The sequence below is a fragment of the Pristiophorus japonicus genome, unplaced genomic scaffold (assembly GCF_044704955.1).
Source record: "Pristiophorus japonicus isolate sPriJap1 unplaced genomic scaffold, sPriJap1.hap1 HAP1_SCAFFOLD_774, whole genome shotgun sequence".
NCBI lineage: Eukaryota > Metazoa > Chordata > Chondrichthyes > Pristiophoridae > Pristiophorus > Pristiophorus japonicus.
Window position 1 is genome coordinate 2,321 of NW_027254691.1, and position 24,151 is coordinate 26,471.

At 41.8% G+C, this 24,151-nt stretch overlaps 1 non-coding gene and 1 pseudogene across 1 annotated transcript; both read right to left on the reverse strand.

Annotated features, from left to right (window-relative positions):
- Positions 1–14,753: 14,753 nt before the first annotated feature.
- LOC139256805 (U2 spliceosomal RNA) lies at positions 14,754–14,932 on the reverse strand (annotated as a pseudogene).
- Positions 14,933–17,028: 2,096 nt separating this feature from the next.
- On the reverse strand, positions 17,029–17,226 carry LOC139256806 (U2 spliceosomal RNA). Its single transcript, XR_011592202.1, has one exon. It is a non-coding gene; the product is annotated as a U2 spliceosomal RNA (small nuclear RNA).
- Positions 17,227–24,151: the final 6,925 nt, after the last annotated feature.

Consider the following 24,151-nt stretch of genomic DNA (forward strand, 5'->3'; position numbering starts at 1 on the left):
TGTTATACCTGACCTGGGAGTGTTTGATGCTTTCTGAAATGGAAAGTGTTCTATTCTCCAGCAGTAACATATTTCTCATTCACAATAATTTACACGTTAAATTTTAATGAAAAAAAGTATTCATAGCATTTTATTCAATATAAAATCTTTAGTACAGAACTAGCTAACTTATTACTCAACAGCTACGTGGGACAGTAGGCAGTTGTTAAGCAAGAAGTTAACGACTTAAACCTCTGCAAACCATTTCTTCTGGATGCTGAGGCAATATATTTTTTTTAATAAACTTTCGCCCCCTTCCTGTCTCTTTTTTCATTTCATCTCACCTGAAAGTGGTGACATATTGAGCAGGGTTCCACCGTAGCTGCCAGCCTCCTGCACTTTATTGAATGACTGCACATGAATGAGTTTGTACAGTGAATGTTGGCAGGCTCCTCAATGTTAGGGGCAACACAGCCAAGCTCAATTCTGATCTCCCCTAAATTCCTATGTTTGCATACTTCACAGAATAGATCATTGAATGTTTTTCTCTCTCGCCCAGGTGAGCAGTGACCCACTGTAATGATTCCAGGAACCTAGGAACAGGAGTAGCACGCTTGGCCCCTCATGCCTGTTCCGCCATTCAATCAGATAATGGCTGATCTGTATCTCGACTCCAGTCACTCGCTGTTGATACTCCATATCCCTTGATACCCTTGCCTAACAAAAAATGCAACTTAAACCACTTAACTTAAAACTCGGTATCAACTGAGTCCGAAACGTTTTTTTAAAACAAGAGTAGGGTTTTGGTGCGTTGGTGTAATGTGCAATTTTTAAGACTCCCATCTGTTTCTTCATCCTTCCAAGCACTGACTGGCTGAGATGGTCGATGGCTCTTCCAGTTCATTGCTGTTGTGTTGGGATACCCCGGAGATGAGTGTCTTCTATTTGGTGCATCTTTACAGTGAGGTGGTTGAGATTGAAAATTTGGCAGAGTAAAGGATCATATTTGCTCCCAGCTGTTTTGTGGTGCAGCATACAGTTTTCAGGAATTTAAGTTGTTTAGTTGAACTCAGTCATTAATCATTAAAAGTTGTATTTTACATTAAGAAATTGTGTGTCTTGCACACCAATCCTGATTAAGTTTTCCCTATAAATCCAGCACTTTGCCTTCTACTTGCAGCATATTGCACCTTGTATGCTCTGAGAAGTTTAGGCAGAGAGTCGGGGAAGAGCAAAGTTTACAAACCCCTCTATTTTTTTTAGGTCGCCTGCTAAATATGTAATTGCATAATGAGTATGCACCCCACAGCAAAGAGTGTAATAGAAGATATCGTTGGTAACTTCCAAAACTGCCACTGCTTATCTATCTGCATAGTTAAGCAAGATCATCAATATGATTGAGCAGTGTGGTTGAGGAAATGCTTTAAGTATATTGCATTGAGCAAGTGTAGCTCATCATCATCATAATAGGCAGTCCCTCGAAACGAAGATGACTTGCTTCCACGCCAAAAAAGGATGAGTTCACAGGTGTTTCAATGAAGGACCTAATATTCCAGGTACCGGACTACATCCTGAAGAGTGGAAGATGCCTGTGCGTGGATTTTTTTAACATGTGGTGGCCATTGCACACCAGCCACCACACAGGCTTGACAGAGCTAGGTCTTGATCCAGTGGCAAGGATTACCCAAGATGACTGGAGACCTGCTCTGCTGCACGGACCTAGTGCGCGCACACATCGCAGTGTGGGCTGGCCCGTGCTGTCCCTGGCCCCATATGGGCACTGGTAGATGTATTGTGTTTTAACATGGGGTATTTTTCAATAATCTGTGCAGGCATTTCGGGTTATTTTGTATGCTTTTGAGGATCCTTCTATGGGAGAGTGAAACGTATGTGAGGCTCAGTAACTACTGCAATGAGCTGTTATGAGCAAACTTCTGTGGGCATTGGCCTTAATTTATGGCGATGGTATTGCCCCTTACTACCCAATGATCAAGTAGAAAAACCGAGATTGGATGTAAACAAATTCAAGATCTGTATAAGGAGGGGAGGAGCAACAGACTTGATTAAAATTATTTGAGGAGTTGATTGGTGGAAATAAAGATATTGGTAGCTGACATGCAGAATGATGGATAAGTGCTCTGAGAAGTTTACTGTGACTCGATAGGTATAACATTTTGGATGGTTCGCAATTTCCTTTCATGTGTATGCAAAAACTTGCTCCTTTCCCCAAAACAATTGAAGTATTTGCTTGTAATGAGCACAGAACCCATACTAAATATGCACACTGCTGGAAAAGCATATTTGTTTGGGTCCCTGACTTGCACTCAAAACTTGCGCATGACTGAGATTGGTTTTGCTGATTTGAATTTTGCATTCATGGATTTGCTTATGGTCCTCAGCACTAGTGAAATGTCTATAACTACATACAGCAATTTTATGAGAACCGATGCATTACAGCACTGCCTACCCAACACACTATCACTGTGGTATCTCCTCTGGTGAGTCTATCCTGCCGGGGGAGGGGGGGGCGCAGGACATATCGATGGCATATAACTGAATGCGACTATATCAGATTGTTGCTTGACTATTCTGTAGGGCAGCTGTGCCAGCTTGAACATCATTTCCCAAATGTTGATGAGCACTTTGCAGGATCAGCGGAGTTGCAACTCCCCAAGTCTTATTTTGATTACATACTTTGGTTGTCATCCACAAGTCGGTCCAATATTTATCCTTATTCTGTTTTTAAGTGATTTATTTATAACTGAGTGGTTTGCTATAGGCAGGTTGAGGTAGGAATGGCATTAGTGAGCCAGCTGGATTCTTAAGACAACCCTGCTGCTAGTCCATGAATCACCAGATTTATTGAACTCATTTTCACAACCTGCCATGGCAGGATTTGAAGTCACAATCTCTGGATTTCTAGTCGAGTACTATAAACACTACTGTTGCCATTGGGTTAAAATCTTTCAATTGCATTTTTTTCTTCCAGAATAATCTTTGGAGTTCTTCTCCATTTTCTTGCGCTCACTCCTAAATTTTAATTTTTCAATTATATACGCTGCTGTTTCTCTGTAAGGCTGAACATAAGGTCATTGTCCTTGTGTGTGATGTGTTAACCTGGAAAGGAATATTTGTGTGCACAACCATCCTGACTTTGCAATGTCGATGTTATTTTTAACCTAGCTCTGTGGGGTCTGAACTATATTTTCAAACTACCCTTCCAATTTCCCCAAACTTCTGAAATGGTGCTTCTCTTCATTAAATACTGGATATATGTAACTCAAACAGTAGTTCACTTCTAACTTTCTGTTCGATCAGTCGGATATATTACCAAGGTGGGAGGAGCCTTAGTTTATCTACAAGTTAAAATACCCCATTACCATCACAGCAAACCTTTGGCTTTAATCAAAGGTTTAGTTTGCATGGAATTGTTAATTTGGGATTAATCATATTGAAATTAAAAACTTAACAGTTAAACATGATTTGGATGTTTATTGTTTGAACTGTCTGTCTTTAGTGGTAACTTTGTAGGCGTAATTTACTTGTTCAGAACAGTTGCTATTTAGCCTGTGTTAAAGGATCTCAACATAAATTGTCACTGGCCCATATCAAGTTGTTTCACCAGTGGACTGTACAGGTTCAATTCCATTTAGTGGATTGAATAAAGGTGTGGCATTCTTGCATAAACTTGTCCCTGTGTGCCACTAAAGTGTGCCACAAATTTGTTTTTTAGAACTTGGCAATTCATAATATTTACCAGTAATCTTTTTCCCCATTTCTCCTGAAGTTTGTGATTCATGCTCGATTTCCACTAATTTCCCCAAATGGCCACTCTTCATATGCAAGCCAAGACTGAGGGTGTCACAGCCATGTATGACCCTTTTGTCTCCTTCACCCATAAACTTGGGAGTTTCTGGTAGAGGTCACTGGATAGTGATCTGGAGCAGGGTTCCTGGTTTTGTCCCTTTTGCCCTCGGATGTTGAGGCCAATTGCTGTGTTTCCATCACTATCTTGGTTGAGATCAGTTATCATCATTATAGGCAGTCCCTTGAAATCAAGGAAGACATGCTTCCACACAAAGTGAGTCCAATAGAGTCCAATGCAGGAATTACAGTCTCTAACAGGTGGGGCAGACAGTAGTTAAAGGAAAGGGTGGGTGGAGAGCCTGGTTTGCCGCACGCTCCTTCTGCTTTCTGCTCTTGGTTTCTGCATGCTCTCGGCGACGAGACTCGAGGTGCTCAGTACCCTCCTGGATGCTCTTCCTCCACTTTGGGCGGACTTGGGCCAGGGATTCCCAGGTGCCGGTGGGGATGTGACACTTTATCAAGGAGGCTTTGAGGATGTCCTTGAAGCGTTTCCTCTGCGCACTTGGGGCTCGCTTGCCACGTAGGCGTTCCGAGTAGAACATTTGCTTAGGGAGTCTCATGTCGGGCATGCAGGCGATGTGGCCTGTCCAATGGAGCTGGTCAATTGTGGTCAGTGCTCCGATGTTGGCTTGAGCGAGAACACTGACGTTGGTGCATCTATCCTCCCAGTGGATTTGCAGGATCTTGCAGAGACAGTGCTGGTGGTACTTCTCCAACGCTTTGAGGTGTCTGCTGTATATAGTCCACGTCTCTGAGCCATATAGGAGGGCAGGTATCATTACTGTGAGATCAGTTAACCCAGTTGGTCTTGGCATTAAACGTTAAACTTTTTTTAGTCTTCTTTGTAATTAAGTCGATTTGTTTGCCCATTCAGACATTAGGGGAAGCCAAAAATTACCTTTCAGACATAAGTTTAGGGTTTTTTTATGTTAAGAGCAGGAAATGGGCATTCCTATAAAGAAATTGTGCTGGTTTCTTTTATGTATATATTCTGCCATTAGGATTAAGAGATTAGATGCTGTTGCTTATGATTTTCTTGAAATTATTGTTTCTTGCTGGGAAGCTATTTTGCTGAGGGAAAGATACAGGTATTTCATCTGAGGTGAAATATTGGATTACATTACACACAGATTTGAAAGCAGATGAAATATCCCTTTTAACATAACGTGTAAGACATGAGGTTGTATGCAGAGTTCAAAATTATTGCTTAATGGAATAGTGAGATTGGAGAGACAAAAGGAGAGAATTGCATTTATATCACATCTTTCAAATGTAATGAAGTGCTTCACAAACAGTGAGTTACTTTCAATTGCAGTGGCTTATGTAGGCGCACATGGCAGTGAGTTTGTGCAACAGCAATATCCTACAAACCGACCGAACCTCGTGACTCAATTAATGCAGACTGATGACAAACTGTCCAATGTACAGCATGTCCAATTTACTTGTTGAAAAAGCAGTGGTTTATACTGCGGAAGGTAAATTTTTATCCATTACTGGTTGGATTCTGCAGCTTAAAACTCAAATGCGTGAGCATTAACACTTTGCATTCTGACCTACAGGGTATTTAAAACTTCTGTACTATCAAAATAATAAGTGACTTTTCTTTCAAATTAGTTTTAGGACACACAATGTCCTCTTGTTCCATATTTAATTTGTAAAATTTTCATTTGCATTTCTAAAGAAAATAGAGATCATTATAAAAAGCAGTTAAAGTTGCTTAAATAGTATAAGCAAGGATTGGATAAGAGGACAGTGGAAGATAGGAATAATGGTGACACATTTTTAGTTGTCCGGAGACAACAAGCAATCCAAAGACAAATTAGAAATAAAAGTAAGAAACTAGTTAATGAATTAAACTGGTATTTTGTATTTGTTTTCACTTCCAGAGGCAATGGATCAATCATAGATTTACAGGGTAGTTGCTGAAACTAATACAGGTAGTAACATCAGACATTGATGTATTGGCATTACAGTTAATGGATGTAAGGTTGATAGTGTTGCAGGACCCAATTCAGTTTATTCCAGAGTGGAAGATCATGTGTGAGGTGCTGGTTGGTATTCAGCTCTTTACAGCCAAGGATGGTTCCTGATGATTAGCAGATAGCTCATCGTCTAGTTAGTGTTTTTTAAAATTGGACTGTGGAAATTTTAGGTTGTGAGCTTAATTTCTGTCGTGGGAAGATATTGGAAAGTATTATGTGAAAGAAAACAGAAAACTTAGAGTACACGAGTTAGTGGAAACTCAACATAACCTGCATAACAATCACTGCATTTCAAAATACTACCTTGTCTGCAAAGTATTTTGAGATATGATGAGGTGCTTATCATGGCTCTGCTACATTTTTTTACTGTCTATACTTCTGTTAACTATTTTGAGAAGGGCATAAACAAATACTCAATTTGCAGATTAGATAAAAATGTTTACTAGGGTTGGCAGTAAGGAGGATATAAATAGGTTGAAAGCTGATTTAGGTAAACTAAGCGGGCTTGTAAATGGCAGATATAATTTAATATGAAGACTTGCTGTGTTCTCCACATGGGATCAGACAACTCATCGCCTATCTAGTCCATGCAGGGTGCCCAATAAAAGAACGAAAAGGAACTTGGGGGAGGGGATGCCAATTACCAGTCACTAAATGTTCAATCAATTTGAATAGCTTTAGGAAAAGCCTTTCTAGCAAGTTAGCCTCTAAAACCAATAACATTATACTTGGGTTATTAAATGCTTTGGTATGTCTTCACTTATTGTCTTCATTGCTGGAGATATGTATATTGCGGCTCGAGTGCGTGCTGAGGAGGGCAACTTGGATGAACCCTTAGTTAAGAGGATAGGCTCAGAGATTTAAAATGTATTTACTGTAAAAATGGGGAAATATTAATTAGGTTTATTATGACAATATTGGATGTAGTGAGGTTGAATAAGATATCAAAATATAAAGAATTACAAGGTGCGGATGTAAAAATATGTAGTTAGAATCTGGAATAGGCTACTAAAGGATGTGATAAGTATGGATACCTTCCGGTCCTCGTCAAGGGACTTGACAAATTATTGCATGAGGAGGAGATTGTAGCTTTTCGGGAGTATGCAGATTAATAGGTTTACCTGAAGATGTATTGTGGCTAACCATTGTTTCTTGGAACTTACTTGATTGCCTTAAAGAGTCAGTGAGAAACTTCCTGATTTTCCTTGAAATTAATGGTGAGCATCTTTTTTTCTCTTCGCCACACCCAATCGTTAGTGTTCGGGGCATATTGGGTTACATTGTCCAGTGAATGGGTAGGCACTAATGACCTAGGCAGTCTTTTTGCTTGTCACCCTTTTCATAGGTAAGCATAGGAAATGGGGCTTAAGATTATGATCTAAACTTCTAAACTATTTAAGCAGCCTGTATGCTTGAACTTTTGGGAGGATAATGGCCTACACATCTGCAAAATCTTAGAACGTATTTTCATCATGTTACTGTGACATGTCCTGAGTCTCATTCACATAATGGCTCCCTCAGTGCATATTTACTAGAGTTTCGTCTTGCACAATCAATGTGGTCTTGCACCAATATGATGCCATCAGTGCCTGTTGAAGGCCCCTGACTTGCATAATAGCCGATTTCAGGGAGATTGAGCAGCTGGGACCAGAGAGGAGGAAAGCCTAGTTATATTTCAGTCTTTGATGTAATACTCTTGCTGTTATGCTTGATATCTAAACTAACCTATGTTGGCATTGAGAGGACCCATTCTAATAGGATGTTTTGCTTTTAAAATAACCTCTAAACACACAAGAAAAAAGAGAAGTAAGATTATAACCTTCTGTAACAGTAAGGGCATTTATTCTTGTCGACAAAATGATCCACCTTTTGAATCTATATGGAGTGTGACACACATGTAAGAGAAATAACACAGAAGCAGAGAGATGCATTACTAAATTGAATAAAGATGGGAGGTGATGACCGGTCAGTAGGGAGAGAACAAAGCAAGAAAATGGAAACAATTACTGGGAGATGAGCAAAGACAATTACAGGAAGATGGGCATTTAAACATTTCATTGAGCGTTACCACAGGAGGTCAGCGTGTTGTATTTTTTTTCTATGCACTGTCCGTCTCCAGCAACCTTCACAATGAATGGGAGGGGCGATGCTCCCTCTACAGTGGTGAGTGATTGGGCTGTGCTGCTGATTGAAGTTGTTGCCTTGGATTTTGTAACATTTCTGAGTTGTGTTTGATATCATTAGGTTACAGTTATCCCAATAAGTCTGAGTTGGGAGATGTTTCCATTGGTATTTTAGTCAATAGCTTCTTCAGTAATTTTCAGGCCTTACTTGAATCTGAAAAGCAAACTGTGCTTTCAATCAGTGGAGTAACAAGGAAAAGTTCAGAGGCTGATGAGTTGAAATTTCAATCTATTTTGATTGAGAAATGTCCATTTAAAAATCTTTTAGTTGGAATTCTGCCAAGTCTTATTTTTATACAAAGGTGTGAATTAATACATTGTTGGAAGAAGACGCTAGTTCAGTGTTTGTGGAAGGAGACATGGTCATTCAGTGAGAGTCTGGATGTGCCTATGTTTAAAAAAAAATGTTACTTCCATCTGTCCCTGGAGCTCTTCACAGCAATAATGTGCAAATATTTTGAACATGCATTTATAGAACGCTTTTCAGGATGTCTCAGTACTTCACAGCCAATGAAGTACTTTTGTAATGTAGGAAATGTGGCAGCCAATTTGCGCACAGCAAGCTCCCACAAACAGCAATGTGATAAACGACCCAATATTCTGCTTTAGTGATGCTAGTTAGTTGAGGGATAAGTATTGGCTGGAACTCCCCAGCTGGCACTCCAAATAGTGCTGTGGGATCAATTCTGTCCACCTGCATGAGTAGACAGAGCCTTGGTTTACTGTCTCATCCGAAAGATGTGTGGCACTGGAGTGTCAGTCTAGATTTTTGCTCAAGTCTCTGGAGTAGGACGTGAACCCACAATCTTCAAACTCAATGAATTTCTTCAGAAAAATATATTGTCTTGACATTTTTCACTGCATATCTCATTATCTGAACAGTGTGAAGGTTAGTCAACAGACCTGATTTTACCATTCATTTACCTCCCTTGATGAAATTCAGCTAATTTTGCTGGGGTGGAGTTACATGGAGATCAGAAGGGACCAATCAGTTTGAAAGCTGCTACAGAACAGCAAGGATACAAAGTAAAATACTGCAGATGCTGGAAATCTGAAACAAAAATGGGATGCTGGAAATACAGATCAAGTCCGTCAGCATCTGTTGAGGAACTGAAAAGTTAACCTGTACAGTTTCTGTACTCGTAGATTTTGAGCTCTACATTTGTTGTCCACATAATTTGTTGGAAATGAATACTGCTGCACCATTATCATTTGCCCTTGTAACCAGTTAATAAGTGGATTTGTTTTCAGTTCTGCCTTTTGTGCCTACAGTACACAGGCATGCTCTGGAAGGTTTTATAATATTGTTTGTTGTACACTACTGTTATCAAACAGATTACTGTAAAGAGATTCTTTTTTCCTGCAGTACAACAGTGACTACGCTTCAGAAGTACTTCACTGGCTGTGAAAAGCTTTTGGATCTCTTGAGGCCCTGAAAGACGCTGTATAAAATGCTAGTTCTTTACACCATGACTTTTTGTACAGAAGCAGTTATTTTTGACTTGGTTGCTCTTGCTGTGGATGTACGCCATTTGTAATGCAGAAACAAATTTATGAAAGGTAAATCATGTTTGACAAATCTAGTAGAATAGATAAGGGGGAACCAGTGGATGTGGTGTAGTTGGATTTCCAGAAGGCATTTGATAAGGTGCCACACAAGAGGTTATTAAACAAAACTAGGACTCATGGAATTGGGGGTAATATGTGAGCATGGATTGAGGATTGGTTAACGGACAGAAAACAGAATAGGAATAAATGGGTCATTTTTGGGTTGGCTGGCTGTAACTAGTGGGGTGCCACAAGGATCTGCACTTTCTATCCAGGCTCGTACCTGAACATTGTCCATTTGAGCAACATGGAATCATACCCTGCGTGAGGCACTATCTTAATAAAATGCTTCAGTCTGAGTTACTGTGACAGAACTTTATTTGAAACTGCAACTTGTAAGATTGGGATATCACCACCCAGTAATTATATAGAGCTATTATTTAACAAAGTTACAGTGTTTGTGAAATATTTTGGTCACATTTTCAAGAATCTTGCCCCCTCAAAAAATAGGTAATTATTTTTTAGTCATCTCTCACTTTCTTCAATGATTTTGAGCAAAAAATGAAGTTCTTATTTTAAGAGGCAATAATCATATTGCAGATCAGTGATCCTTTGGTCATATTGCTTTTTTAGTGGTCTTAAACACACCTGATTAAAGTGGGTTACAATTGTTATGCAGTTATGGACTGGAGGGTAGCTAATGTAAGCCCACTTTTTAAAAAAAGGAGGGAGAGAGAAAACAGGGAATTATAGACCGGTCAGCCTGACATCGGTGGAGGGGAAAATGTTGGAACCAATTATTAAAGATGTAATAGCAGCGCATTTGGAAAGCAGTGACCGGATCGGTCCAAGTCAGCATGGATTTATGAAGGGGAAATCATGCTTGACAAATCTTCTAGAATTTTTTGAGGATGTAACTAGTAGAGTGGACAAGGGAGAGCCAGTGGATGTGTTGAATTTAGACTTTCAAAAGGCTTTTGACAAGGTCCCACACAAGAGATTAGTGTGCAAAATTACTTTAGTACATGATATTGGGGGTAATATACTTGCATGGAGAGAGCACTGGTTGGCAGACAGGAAGCAAAGAGTAGGAATAAACGGGTCCTTTTCAGAATGGCAGGCTAGTGGGGTACCACAAGGTTCAGTGCTGGAACCCCAGCTATTTACAATATACATGAATGCTTTAGACGAAGGAATTGAATGTAATATCTCCAAGTTTGCAGATGACACTAAGCTGGGTGACAGTGTGAGCTGTGAGGAGGATGCTAAGAGGCTGCAGGGTGACTTGGACAGGTTAGGTGAATGGGAAAATACATGGCAGATGCAGTATAATTTAGATAAATGTGAGGTTATCCACTTTAGTGGTAAAAACAGGAAGGCAGATTATCTGAATGGTGACCGATTAGGAAAAGGGGAGGTGCAACGAGACCTGAGTGTCATGGTACATCAGTCATTGAAAGTTGGCATACTGGTACAACAGGCAGTGAAGAAAGCAAATGGCATGTTGGTCTTCATAGCGAGAGGATTTGAGTATAGAAACGTAGAAAATAGGTGCAGGAGTAGGCCATTCGAGCCTTCGAGTATACAAGCAGTGGGAGGTCTTAATGCAGTTGTACAGGGCCTTGGTAACGCCACCTTGAATATTGTATACAGTTTTGGTCTCTTAATCTGAGGAAGGACATTCTTGTTATTGAGGAAGTGCAGCGAAGGTTCACCAGACTGATGCTCAGGATGGCAGGACTGACGTGAAGAAAGACTGAATTGACTCGGCTTATATTCAATAGAATTTAGAAGAATGAGAGGGGATCTCATAGAACCATATAAAATTCTGATGGGACTGGAGAGGTTAGATGCAGGAAGAATATTCCTGAAGTTGGGAAAATCCAGAACCAGGAGTCACAGTCTAAGGATAAGGGGTAAGCCATTTAGGACTGAGATGAGGAGAAATTTCTTCACACAGAGAATTGTGAGCATGTGGAATTCTCTACCACAGAAAGTTATTGAGGCCAGTTCGTTAGATATATTCAAAAGGGATCAAGGGTTATGGAGAGAAAGCAGGAATGGGGTACTGAAATGCATGATCAGCCATCATAATGGATGGTAGTGCAGGCTCCGAGGGCCGAATGGCCTGCTCCTGCAACTATTTTCTATGTTTCTAAACACCATTTCAGATTTATTGTGGATTTTTGAGTATTGGATGTTCATTATGACGAATGATCACTAATTTTTGTTCGTGCTTGGGCCCTTTAATTGGCTGCGCGGCCCATTCAAACTTTTGCACACGTGCGGTTATTCTCATTGAAAAGCCAGTGAGCAGCCTGCGTGGGACCTCCAGACCGCTGCGCAGTTTATCAGGAACGTTGATTGTGACTAACATCCCTCCTGTGAACTCTTATCAAGTTTACTGTCTCAGATCCCACTTGGTATTTATATAGCGCCTTTAACACAGTAAAACGTCCCAAGACACTTCACAGGAATTTGACACTGAGCTACATGAGATATTCGAATGGGTGACCAAAAGCTTTGTCAAAAAGGTAGGTTTTAAGAAGGATAGAGAAATGGAGAGGTTTAGGGAGGGAATGCCAGAGCTTGGGGCCTAGGCAGCTGGAGGCGTAGTTGCCAATAGTGGAGCGAAGAAAATTGCGATTGCGCAAGAAGTCAGAATTGAAGGAACGCAGAGATCTCAAAGGATTGTAGGGTTGGTGGAGGTTAGAGATAGGGAGGGACGAGGCCACGGAGGGATTTGATAACAAGGTTGAGAATTTTAAAATCGAAGCATTGTCTGGGAGCCAATGTAGGCCAGTGTGTACAGGTGAAGTGAATGGGACTTGTTGCGAGTTAGGATATGTGCAACAGAGTTTTGGCTGAGCTCAAGTTTACGGAGGGTGCGGGGTGGGGGGGGTGTGTGGCCAGCTAAGAGAGCATTGGAATAGTTGAGTCTAGGAAGTAAAATCCTGGTGATTTTTACTTACTCCATTTGAAGAAAGAGCTTGCATTTATATAGGGCCTTTCATGGCCTTCAGATGTCCCAAAGCGCTTTATAGCCAATGAAGCACTTCTGAAATGTAGTCATTGTTGTACTGTAGAAAATGCGGCAGCCAATTTGCGCACAGCAGGTTTCCCAAATAGCAATGAGGTAATGACCAGATCATCAATTTGTGATGTTCGTTGAAGGATAACTTTTGACCAGGACACTGGGGAGAACTCCCCTGCTCTTCCTCTGACAAGTGCTGTAAGATTTCTTGCATCCACCTTAGAGGGAAGACATCTGATCCGAAAGAAATCACCTCTGACAGTGCAACACTCCCTCAATACTGAACTCTGGAGTACCAGCCTAGATTATGCATTCAAATCTCTGGAGTGGGTCTTGGACCCACAACCTTCTGGCACAGAGTTGAGAGTGCTACCACTGAGCCATGGCTGGCTGACGATGGAGATAGGTTAACTGCTAGTTCCTTACTACTTTCGTCTGATCACCATGCTTCTTTAAGAAATTTTTATATTATGAAAATGCAGCCGACAGCTTGAATGCTGTTCATCTATTGGCCGCTCTGCAAGGTACAAAAGCAATGTCCTGTCTTATTGCCTCCGTGTTGGACAACAGCGCTGCTTCAACTCTGCGTCTGATCGAAAATTCTGCTGAGTGGGAATGTAAAAGAAGGGAACGTGGTGCCAGGAGGTTGAACTAGTATTTGTCCTGAAATCAGAACTGTAAAATATTTGCTCCTTTTGTTAGCTTCCTGAGCTTCCAGTACTTCTGTTTTCCTAGTAAAAGTTATGAATTATTCTGTGTAAATTCTGCTCCAGTTAATTTTACTCAATTAGAATGCCATACAGTACACCATTCAATAGCATTGATTCAAAATGTGAATGGGAAGTAAGGAGTTTAATGCTATAAAAGATATGAAGGGCAAATTAATTGCACCTAATGGTTATCTGCTCAGAAGATAAGTAAATAAACTGCAAATTCTCTGCACTTGTTAAAGCAATTGTGGGTTGAGAGATTTGGTTCCTTCAGATATCTTCAAATTAAATAATATATTTGACGGAATCTCTTAACCTAATATGTTTATCACATTAGGCAGTATTCATTTTGACTGGAGTAGCATGAAAAAAGCAGCTTACATGAAGGGAAACAGCTTTTAATATTACCATCTTAAGCTTCATATTGCTGCCTCTGGAAGTGTCAGGGATTTACCCTATTCAGATGGTTCTTGGCACCTCTCGAGGCAGTAGCATGACTTAATTAACTTTTACAGCACTACTGACAGGTTGGATGTAAATGGAGCAAAGTGTCAAATTGTCTTGGTTGATAGCACTTGTCTGAGCCAGAAGATTATAGGACTTGAGCCCATGGTGCAGGCTGACACTTCAGTACCATACACATAATCATTACATGTGGTGTCTTTCAGATAAGAAATTAAACTGAAGTCCTGTTTGCTTATTCAGGTGATGGTAGAAGATCCTATGGTGCTATTCGAAGCGGAGCATTCTGGTATACTGGCTAGCATTTCCCTCAAAACCAACACTACCAAAAACAGATGAACTATTCATCCGGCTCATTTGTTGTTTATGGGACTGTGCTGTGTGCAAATTGGCCAGCACATTTGCCTACTTAAACGTTATGGTCCTTCAGAAGCAATTCATTAGTTATGAAGGCCTTTGGAATGTCCAGAAGACACAATGAGACAGTACATGACTGCTTTTCTTTTTATCTTAGCTGGTGTTAAGTGGTTTCAATTAACCTGAGGTGGCGATGGAAACCTTTGATGGAAAAAGAATCTTTGTGGATATGGTAATTGAGTTGGCCTGTGATGCTCCCAATGGTTGAATAGCTTGCCAGCACTCTGTTTTAAGTTCAAACATGAAGAATGGGGATTTGCTCAAAGTACCTGGCTGCTGGCAAAAGTGGGACCGTACCCCAACATAAGTTGTTGCCTTTGAGTGGAAGGAAGCTGAAGGGAAAACAATTGAAAAATAAATGCTGCTTTTTCACCTTGGTGGTGCTTGAGTTCAAAACCAACTCAGATTGGGAAGAAAGGCTTCCGTTTACTTTTTATGGGTTTTAATTCAAATACCCGATGGTCTGGAAGTTGTAAATTTTTTTTTTAATCCAATTTCTTTCCAGATCAACTCTAACGCCAAAGATCACTTTGCGCCAATTTATTTGATCTTAGGCCAAAAGGCCGAGAGGCGAAGTTGCACCGTTCCTGGAAATATTGCAATACCAGGTCGGTGCATGGAGTGGACGGGGCATGCCCCTGATCCAGCTCCCTGTCCAAAAATCAATTCAATATCATGTCCCCATAGGGGATATTAAACTGATAAGAACAGATACTACACTTGATCTTAGCCAAAAGGCCGAGAAGTTGTTAATTTTTTTAAAATTTCAAAATATACTTTATTCATAAAAAAAATCTGTACAGCACAATCAGTGGCATTTCAGTACATTTCGCTGCGGTCAGCAATCCCATACAATACATCTGGGTGCTGACGGCAGTTTCGTTCGTTACATTTCTTGTTTTTCAGTTCAAGTGCGATTCGGTATAATAAACGGGATACATTGTGGTACATTCACACAAATTACATTTCATGTGTTACAATACAGTGCCCGGAATGGGTGACGGTACATTTACATTTTTTCTTTTCAAACATGCATTTCGTAACACACCTTGCATTGTACACGGCACGACATTGGTGTTTACAGATTTGGTGCTCTATGTACACAAAGAGTAAATTAGAAATACAGCCCGAGGGAGGTTTGTGCTGATTCCTGCCCCCGGGTTTTCCGTGGCAGAAGGGCTTTAGACTGTGGCCCTTCCCCACCGTGCCTTTGCGGCGACTGCACCAATTTTCAGTGCGTCCCTCAGCACGTATTCCTGGATCTTGGATTGCGCCAGTCTGCAACATGCGGACGTGGTCATCTTGTTCTGGAAAACCAGCAAATTTCGGCAAGACCAAAGAGCGTCTTTGACCGAGTTGATGGCCCTCCAGCAGCAGGTGATGTCTGTCTCAGTGTGTGTCCCTGGGAATAGCCCGTAGAGCACAGAGTCCTGTGTTACGGAGCTGCTTGGGATGAACCTCGACAGCAACCACTGCATCTCTTTCCAGACCTGCGTTGCAAAGGCGCAATCCAGAAGGAGATGGGTGACAGTCTCGTCCGCCCGCAGCCGGTCCGGGGGCACCGTGCCGTGCTGCTGAGGCGTCGGCTGTGCATGAACACTCTGACGGGTAGGGCCCTCCTCACCGCCAACCAAGCTACGTCTTGGTGCTTGTGTGTAAGCTCTGGCGATGAGACGTTCTGCCAAACAAGTTCGACAGTCCACTCAGGGAACCACCCGACAGGGTCCACCGTCTCCTTCTTTCGTAGGACGTCCAGGACCTTACGTGCTGACCACTGTTTGATGGCCTTGTGGTCAAAGGGGTTTCTTTTGAAAAACTTTTCCATGAAGGACAGGTGGACAGGCATGGTCCAACTGGTGGGGGCGTTTCGCGGCAGCATGGCTAGACCCATCCTTCTCAACAATGGGGACAGGTAGAACCTCAGCACGTAGTGACACTTGGTGTTTGCGTACTGGGGGGCTGTGCATAGCTTGATGCAGCCGCACACAAAGGTGGCCATCAGGATGAGGGCCACGTTCGGAACGTCCTTTCCTCCACTGTCCAGAGATTTGTACATTGTGTCTCTGCGGACACAGTCCATTTTGGACCTCCAGACAAAGTGGAAGACGGCTCGGGTGACTGCCGCCGCACAGGAGCGAGAGATGGGCCAGACCTGCGCCACGTACAACAACACCGAGAGCACCTCACTCCTGATGACCAGGTTCTTGCCTGTGATGGAAAGGGAGCGCTGCTCCCAAAATGCCAGTTTCTGTTTGACCTTGGCAATACGCTCGTCCCAGTTTTTGGCGCACGCCCCGTCCGTTCCGAACCATATTCCCAGCACCTTCAGGAAATCTGGCTTGACGCTGAAGGGAATGGAGGCTCGGTCGGTCCAGTGACCAAAGAGCGTGGCCTCGCTCTTGGTGCGATTGACCTTTGCTCCCGAGGCCAGTTCAAACTGGTCGCAGAGATCCGAGCAAAAGACGGCGACGTCGTCCATGTACAGGGAGGTCTTGACCTGAGCGCCTCCGCTGCCTGGGATCGTCACCCCTCTAATGCCCGCATCCTTCCTGATGGACTCGGCAAAGGGCTCGATACAACAGACAAACAAGACAGACGAGAGAGGACAGCCTTGCCTGACTCCAGATCGGATTGGAAAGCTTTGAGTTTCCCACCCGTTGATTAGAACTGCACTACTGATGTCTGTGTAGAGCAGGAAGTTGTTAATTTTTTTAATTGTTTTTATTTATTCGTTGCCAATCTTACCAATTCTTTGTCAGATCATCTTGTCAGATTACAAACGCCAGAGGTCACCTTGCACACATCAAGGATCACTCTGCGCCAATGCTCTTAGCCAAAAGGCCTAGAGCCACTGCATCATTCCTGGAAGTACTGCAATACCAGGTTCGTGCCATGGAGGTGGATGTGTGCCCCCCACCCACCACCTATTTCCAAAAAGCATAGGAGAACCACCATCCTGATCCAGGGAGAACCACTTTCTGGTCATGGTTACTCCTCTGTCAGGTCAGTTACGCATGATCTTAGCCAAAAGGCCGAGAAGCGGAAGTTGTTAATTTTTATTTTTTTATTTTTTATTTTTTTATTTTTTTTTATTCGTAGCCAATCTTTCCAATTCTTTGTCAGATCACAAACGCCAGAGGTCACCTTGCACACATCAAGGATCACCCTGCGCTAATGCTCTTAGCCAAAAGGCCTAGAGCCCAAGCACCGTTCCTGGAAGTACTGCAATACCAGGTTCGTGCCATGGAGGTGGATGGGTCAGCAACCCCACACACCTCCTATTTCCAAAAAGCATTGGAGAACCACCTTCCTGATCCAGGGAGAACCACGTTGGGGTCATGGTTACTCCCCTGTCAGGTCAGTTACGCATGATCTTAGCCAAAAGGCCGATACCATGAAAAATTACCCATAATTTGACACTAAATTGGTAGCTTTCCTGACACTGGGGTGTCGTGATCACAGAACACTACTTGACTGTCAACGGTTAGCTTGAACACCACTGGAAAACAAATCCTAGAACTTCAATTAAACTATGACTAATATAATGCACAGCCAAGTAGGTGACACTTTTATAAGCATATAAAAATTAAAAGAATAATTGGAAATGGTAGAACTGCTTGAGAGTAAAGGAGGATGTCTCATTTTGAAGGATGAAGATATTAAATATTTCCATCAGCTTTTGCAAATGATAATGGAACTAGAGGAGGATGTCGAACAATTATTAGAGATAGCTATAGAAAAAATAAACAGAAGAACTCAATATCTGATCCTAGGTTGCATCCTAGGCTTTTACAAGAAGTCGAGAGAGGGAATAGAGGCTCTAGCCACAATTCTCAAATATGTAAATTTTGATGGGGACTGGAGAGTAGCCATTGTTACCACCTTTGTTCAAGGAGGAGAGAACGATAAACGATAATTATAGACCAGTTAGTCCAATATCCGTTGTGGCCAAACTCTTAGAATCCATCATTATAGATAAAATTTAGTGGGTATCTGTATTTGGAAATGCATTGGTTAATCAAGGAAATGCTAGCATGCATTTGTTAAAAGCAGGTTGTATTTGACAAAAGTAATAGAATTTTTGAAGAAATGGTTGGGAACATTCAAACATATAATGGACTGAAAAGGAGCAGTTGGTTTACTGAGCCTGTTCTGTTCCAGCATGCTACAATTTCCACACACCATTCCTCTTCTCCCCAACGCAGTCGTATAATCTCTAGGGACACAGAAAGAGAAATAAAACCATGGATCAATTTAGAAAACACAGAATTATTCTCTGACCCCTAAAATTGCTGAAGCAAATTCCAGGATATCACAATGATTGGGTGACACTACGCCCAAATAATCCACCCATCTTCCATTTGCATCTTGGAGAAACTTGTCCAGCTCCCTTTTTGAATGCTCGCAGGAAATCTGCACTCAGTGCAGCACATGATGGCAGCTTATTTGACAGGTTGACGACTCTGCAAAATGAAGCATTGCTTCAAACCTAGTTCTATGCTTTTGTAAATTATATCGGTATCCTTTAGTCATTCCCTAACTAACCATCTCAAACAGTCTATCCACTTGGACTGAGTTTAGTCCTTCATTATTTTAAGGACCTCAATTATATCTCTGCAAAGTCTACAATTTTCCAAAATAAGATGCCCAGCTCACTGAGCCTGTCTTGGTAATTAAAGGGCCATGAATTGGGTATCAATCCAGTAGTCCTCCTGTGAACCTTTTCCAGAACCTCAATATGCCTCACCATGTGAGGGTACCAAAACTGGGCACAGTATTCTAGATGTGGCCTGATTAAGGCCTTCTACAAAGATAGAATGCTGTTTCTTGTTTCATATTTAATTGTTTTGGCAATGTATCCTAACATTCTATTCACTTTCACAATAGTTTTGCGGCACTGGTCGTGGACCTTCTGTGAATCGTGCACTCTAATGCCAGCCCCTTAACAGTCTTGAGCACAAAACCCTGTATGCTTGTGTGTGTGTGTGACGGGCTTTAATAGAACAAATAGGGAAAGACCATTTCCTCTGAAATTTGATCAATATTTGAAGCTGAGGAAGATACAGATACACACGATAGGCCTAGTGATGTTGTCCTGAGTGGGTGTGTATAACATTAGCAGTTGGTATATTCTAGGCACGTTTATTTGGAGACTTGCTACGCAAGTGTTTTTTAAAAAACTCGTTACTAAGTGTTTCATTTGAGTTTGATCAATTTGCTGACCACTTGCACTGTCACACATTGGATTGGCACTAATTGCACTGTAAAATCAACTTTAGGTTGTGCACTAAAACAATCCGATACCTGTCAACTATATTAATCATTTCAAAGTTGTAAAATATTTATTTATAGCTATATCCCATTAAACACATTCTGCCGTGAGCTTTTATCTATCAAAAAGTTGAAAGTATACCAGTGATGTATAAGGCACTTTATAACCTTCTCTTGAGTTCAACAATTTCAGACCATAACCTCTGCCCCGATTTTTTTGGACAGCAGTTGCTGAGGATTCTCGTATTCCCATTTACACCTCTGGACCTATCTTTTGTTTCTGTACTTGTCCCATTACCATCTTCTTCTGCCCCTTTTGTCATTTAATCTCTCCTGCCTTCCACCCTATCACAGATCTTCCCTTTTGTTCTTTTCTTTCCTCTCCCTTTCCCTGCCTCTGCTTGCTTAAAACCTGTTACATCCCTAACCTTTTGCAGTTCTGATGAAAGATCATCAACCTGAAATGTTAACTCTGTTTCTCACTCCATCGATGCTGCCTGACCTTAGTATTTTCAGCATTTTCTGTTATTTAAGTAGCAAGTTGGATCCAAAATTGGCTCAGAGGCAGGAAGCAAAGGGTAATGGTTGATGGGTGTTTTTGTGACTGGAAGGATGTTCCAGTGGGGTTCCGCAGGGTTCAGTACTAGGCCCCTTGCCTTTTCTGATATACATCAATGATCTAGACTTGAATATAGAGGGTATGATTAAGAAGTTTGTAGATGTTACTAAAATTGGCTGTGTGGTTGATAATGAAGAAAGCTGCGGACTGCAGGAAGATATCAATCAACTGGTCAGGTGGGCAGAACAGTGGTAAATGGAATTTAATCCAGAGAAATGTGAGGTAATGCATTTGGGGATGGCTAACAGGGAAAGGGAATACACATTAAATGGTGGGATGCTGAGAAGTGTAGAGGAACAAAAAGGGACCTGGGAGTGCATATCCACAGATCCTGGAAAGTAACAGGCTAGGTAAATAAGGTCGTTAAGAAGGCATACGGAATGCTTGCCTTTATTAGCCGAGGCATAGAATACAAGAGCAGGGGGTTATGCTTGAACTGTAAAATACTGGTGTTCTGGTCACCGCATTACAGGAAGAATGTGATTTGCACTGGAAACGGTACAAAGGAGATTTATGAGGATGTTGCTGGGAGTGGAGAATTGTAGCTATGAGGACAGATTGGATAAGCTGGGTTTGTTTTCCTGGGAATTGAGGAGGTTGAGGGGAGACCTCATTGACACTCAACACATTTAAAAAGCATTTGGATGGGCACTTGAAGTGCCGTAACCTGCAGGGTTACGGATCTCGAGCTGGAAAGTGGGATTAGGCTGGATAGCCTCTTGTTGGCCGGCATGAACACAATGGTCCGAAGTCGTTGGTGTGAGAAATGGAAAAATATCCACTGCTGCAGTAGATGTGGTGTTGGGGCAGGGGGACTCCACATCTGGATCAACTGGTGTGGTAATGCTGGGTACAATCAGTGGATCTTCAGGGTGTAAGGGCTGCTCCAATCTTGAGCACTGACCATCCTTAACAAACATAAATTTAAAAAAAATCTACATTTCTAAATGATGGCCTCGTCTGAGACAAAACTCAAAAACTGACCTGAAGGTTTTCCAGGCACATATATAAAGTTATATCTCTTTAAACTTGCAATTTAGGCTGTTGGCAGTCAAATTCTCTTGAAGTGAACAAATTTTATATTGTGTTCAATAAATACAAATTAAAATAGGTCTGCAGCGGTTGAACCTCCCTTATCCAGAACTCCCTTATCGAGAACCATCCCTTGTCCAGATCCACTGGCCACCAGATGACACATGCACAGAACTCCGACATGAACAAATTGAAGTCCTTCCTCGCCTCTGACTCCCACAATCGCTGACCTAACCCCGCGATCCACCCATGATCTTCTGCTGCACTCCCAGCCCCAAGCCCCCAGTCCTGATATCCCCTTGCTTAGTACCTATTCCCATCCAATTTAACGTGACCACCCCTCATCTGGAAAAATCCCGTATCCAGAATAGGCCAGGTCCCGAGGGTTCCGGATAAGGGAGGTTATGAACATGCAGTGGTTTGATTGGCAGTAAATGTTATTTTCTGACACTTATCAATAGTTCTTATGATTTGTATCGGTGAATATATTTTACCAAAATACTTTTTACAAAACTGGTCTGTTGGTATTGCTTAAGTTAAGTTCTTGGTTAATGAAGTTAAAATGCATTCTTTTCCATTTTATTATCTAGTTGAATTGTATGACCTCCCCCCATTCTCCTCTCGGCTCAATCCGTGCCTGGGCCTTGCACAGAAAAGTGAGATTCAAAGACCGGTGATTTTTTTTTTTGGCATTGAAATGCTGGAATGGTCCTCCCTGTACACTTAATATCTCCAATCTCCTGTGTGTACATTACGAAGTTGTTCTCCACCACCGCCCCAACCCCCCGCCTCTAAATGCACAACTCTTGCTGGGTTACCCTTTGGTACCTCATCTGTTCTTCATGTGTGAACCTTTGATTATCTATGCTTCCATTCTGGGGCAGTGCGTGGTACAATCCTCAACTGGCACATCAGTTTTATGTGCACTGATTGAAAGGTATCCGTTTGTAGTTTTTATTAGGTCTGCGCAGATCCTGATTTCACCATCTCATGGGGCATGCAGGACCTAAAACTCATGTTGATTTTGGCTATTTTAGCAATGTTTGTGGCCTTCTGTCGAACAAGGATTCAACTCCACAGACTCCTACCTAAGGTACTAATTGCGTTGGCTGTATTTCTTGAGGCCATCATCTATCGGCTCCAAAAGGATTAAAATTCCAACCTGTAGTCATTTTAAATCAGTTTGTCTTTAATGGAGAGACCAGAGCTATATTAGCCAATTGCAGTAATTTTCTTCTATCTGTAAATATGAACTGGATTATCATTGAATAAACACTGCATGATAGCAGCAAATTCTTAAAGATGTGAGCGTATCTTTCACGGAGATTTTTTTCCTGGAGAAAAGAAATTGATATGAAATAAAAATACCAACTATTGGAAAATCACAGCAAGTCAATCAGCATCTGTGAAGAGAAACGACAGCTTATATTTTGGATATGTAGCTTTTATCATTGTGCTTTGGGTCTCATTCATTGTGTGGAGACATAGCTTAGAAACATAGAAAATAGATGCAGAGGAGTAGGCCATTCGGCCCTTTGAGCCTGCACCACCATTCAATATGATCATGGCTGATCATGCAACTTTAGTACCCCATTGCTGCTTTCTCTCCATACCTCTTGATCCCTTTAGCCGTAAGAGCCACATCTAACTCCCTTTTGAATATATCTAATGAACTGGCCTCAACAACTTTCTGTGGTAGAGAATTCCACAGGTTCACAATTCTCTGAGTGAAGAAGTTTCTCCTCATCTCGATCCTAAATGGCTTACCCCTTATCCTTAGACTGTGACCCCTGGTTCTGGACTTCCCCAACATCGGGAACATTCTACCTGCATCTAACCTGTCCAATCCCGACAGAATTTTATATGTTTCTGAGATCCCCTCTCATTCTTCTAAATTCTAGTGAGTATAAGCCTAGTCGATCCAGTCTTTCTTCATATGTCAGTCCTGCCATCCCGGGGATCAGTCTGGTGAACCTTCTCTGCATTCCCTCAATATCAAGAATGTCCTTCCTCAGATTAGGAGACCAAAACTGCACACAATATTCAAGGTGTGGCCTCACCTGTACAACTGCAGTAAGACCTCCCTGCTCCTATACTCAAATCCTCTTGCTAGGAAGGCCAACATGCCATTTGCCGCCTTCACTGCCTGCTGTACCTGTATGCCAACTTTCAATGACTGATGTACCATGCCACCCAGGTCTCGTTGCACCTCCTCTTTTCCTAATCTGTCACCATTCAGATAATCTGCCTTCCTGTTTTTGCCACCAAAGTGGGCAACCTCACATTTATCTACATTATACTGCATCTGCCATGCATTTTCCCACTCACCTAACCTGTCCAAGTCACCCTGCAGCCTCTTAGCATCCTCCTCACCGCTCACAACGCCACCCAGCTTAGTGTCGTCTGCAAACTTGGAGATATTACATTCAATTCCTTCGTCTAAATCATTCATGTATATTGTAAATAGTTGGGGTCCCAGCACTGAACCTTGCGGTACCCCACTAGTCAGTGCCTGTCATTCTGAAAAGAACCCGTTTATTCCTACTCTTTGCTTCTTGTCTGCCAACCAGTTCTCTATCCACTTGGTACATCACTAAACAATAGTTGTTTTATATTGGAATCATTTAAAGATGCTTCACAATGTCTGAAATGGCTTGATATTTGGGAAAACTCGGGTACTTCTGATTTCTGAAGATTAAGTGAAGGCCAGAAGTTCTGTGTGTGTGTGTGTGTGCGAATAAGTTAAATAACATTTACAGGTAAAAATAGTTTTCAGTATTCAAAACAGTTTAACTAGCTGTTTTAAAATGCCCTTATAGCACGCAGGCAATTCAAAATGCAAAAGAATGCATCCACTAACAAAAACAATATAAAGCTGAGATGTCCTTGCTCTGCAGTTATGATGTGGAGGTACTTTTAGTGAAATGAACTGCTGGCTTCAGCAGTCAACATGCTACAGTGCACAACCTCATTTACTGTGTGCTTCTATGTGGAGAAAGCCAGCGTGCGTGCTTTGGGTTACAGTCCTTCGTCAAAGATAACTACTC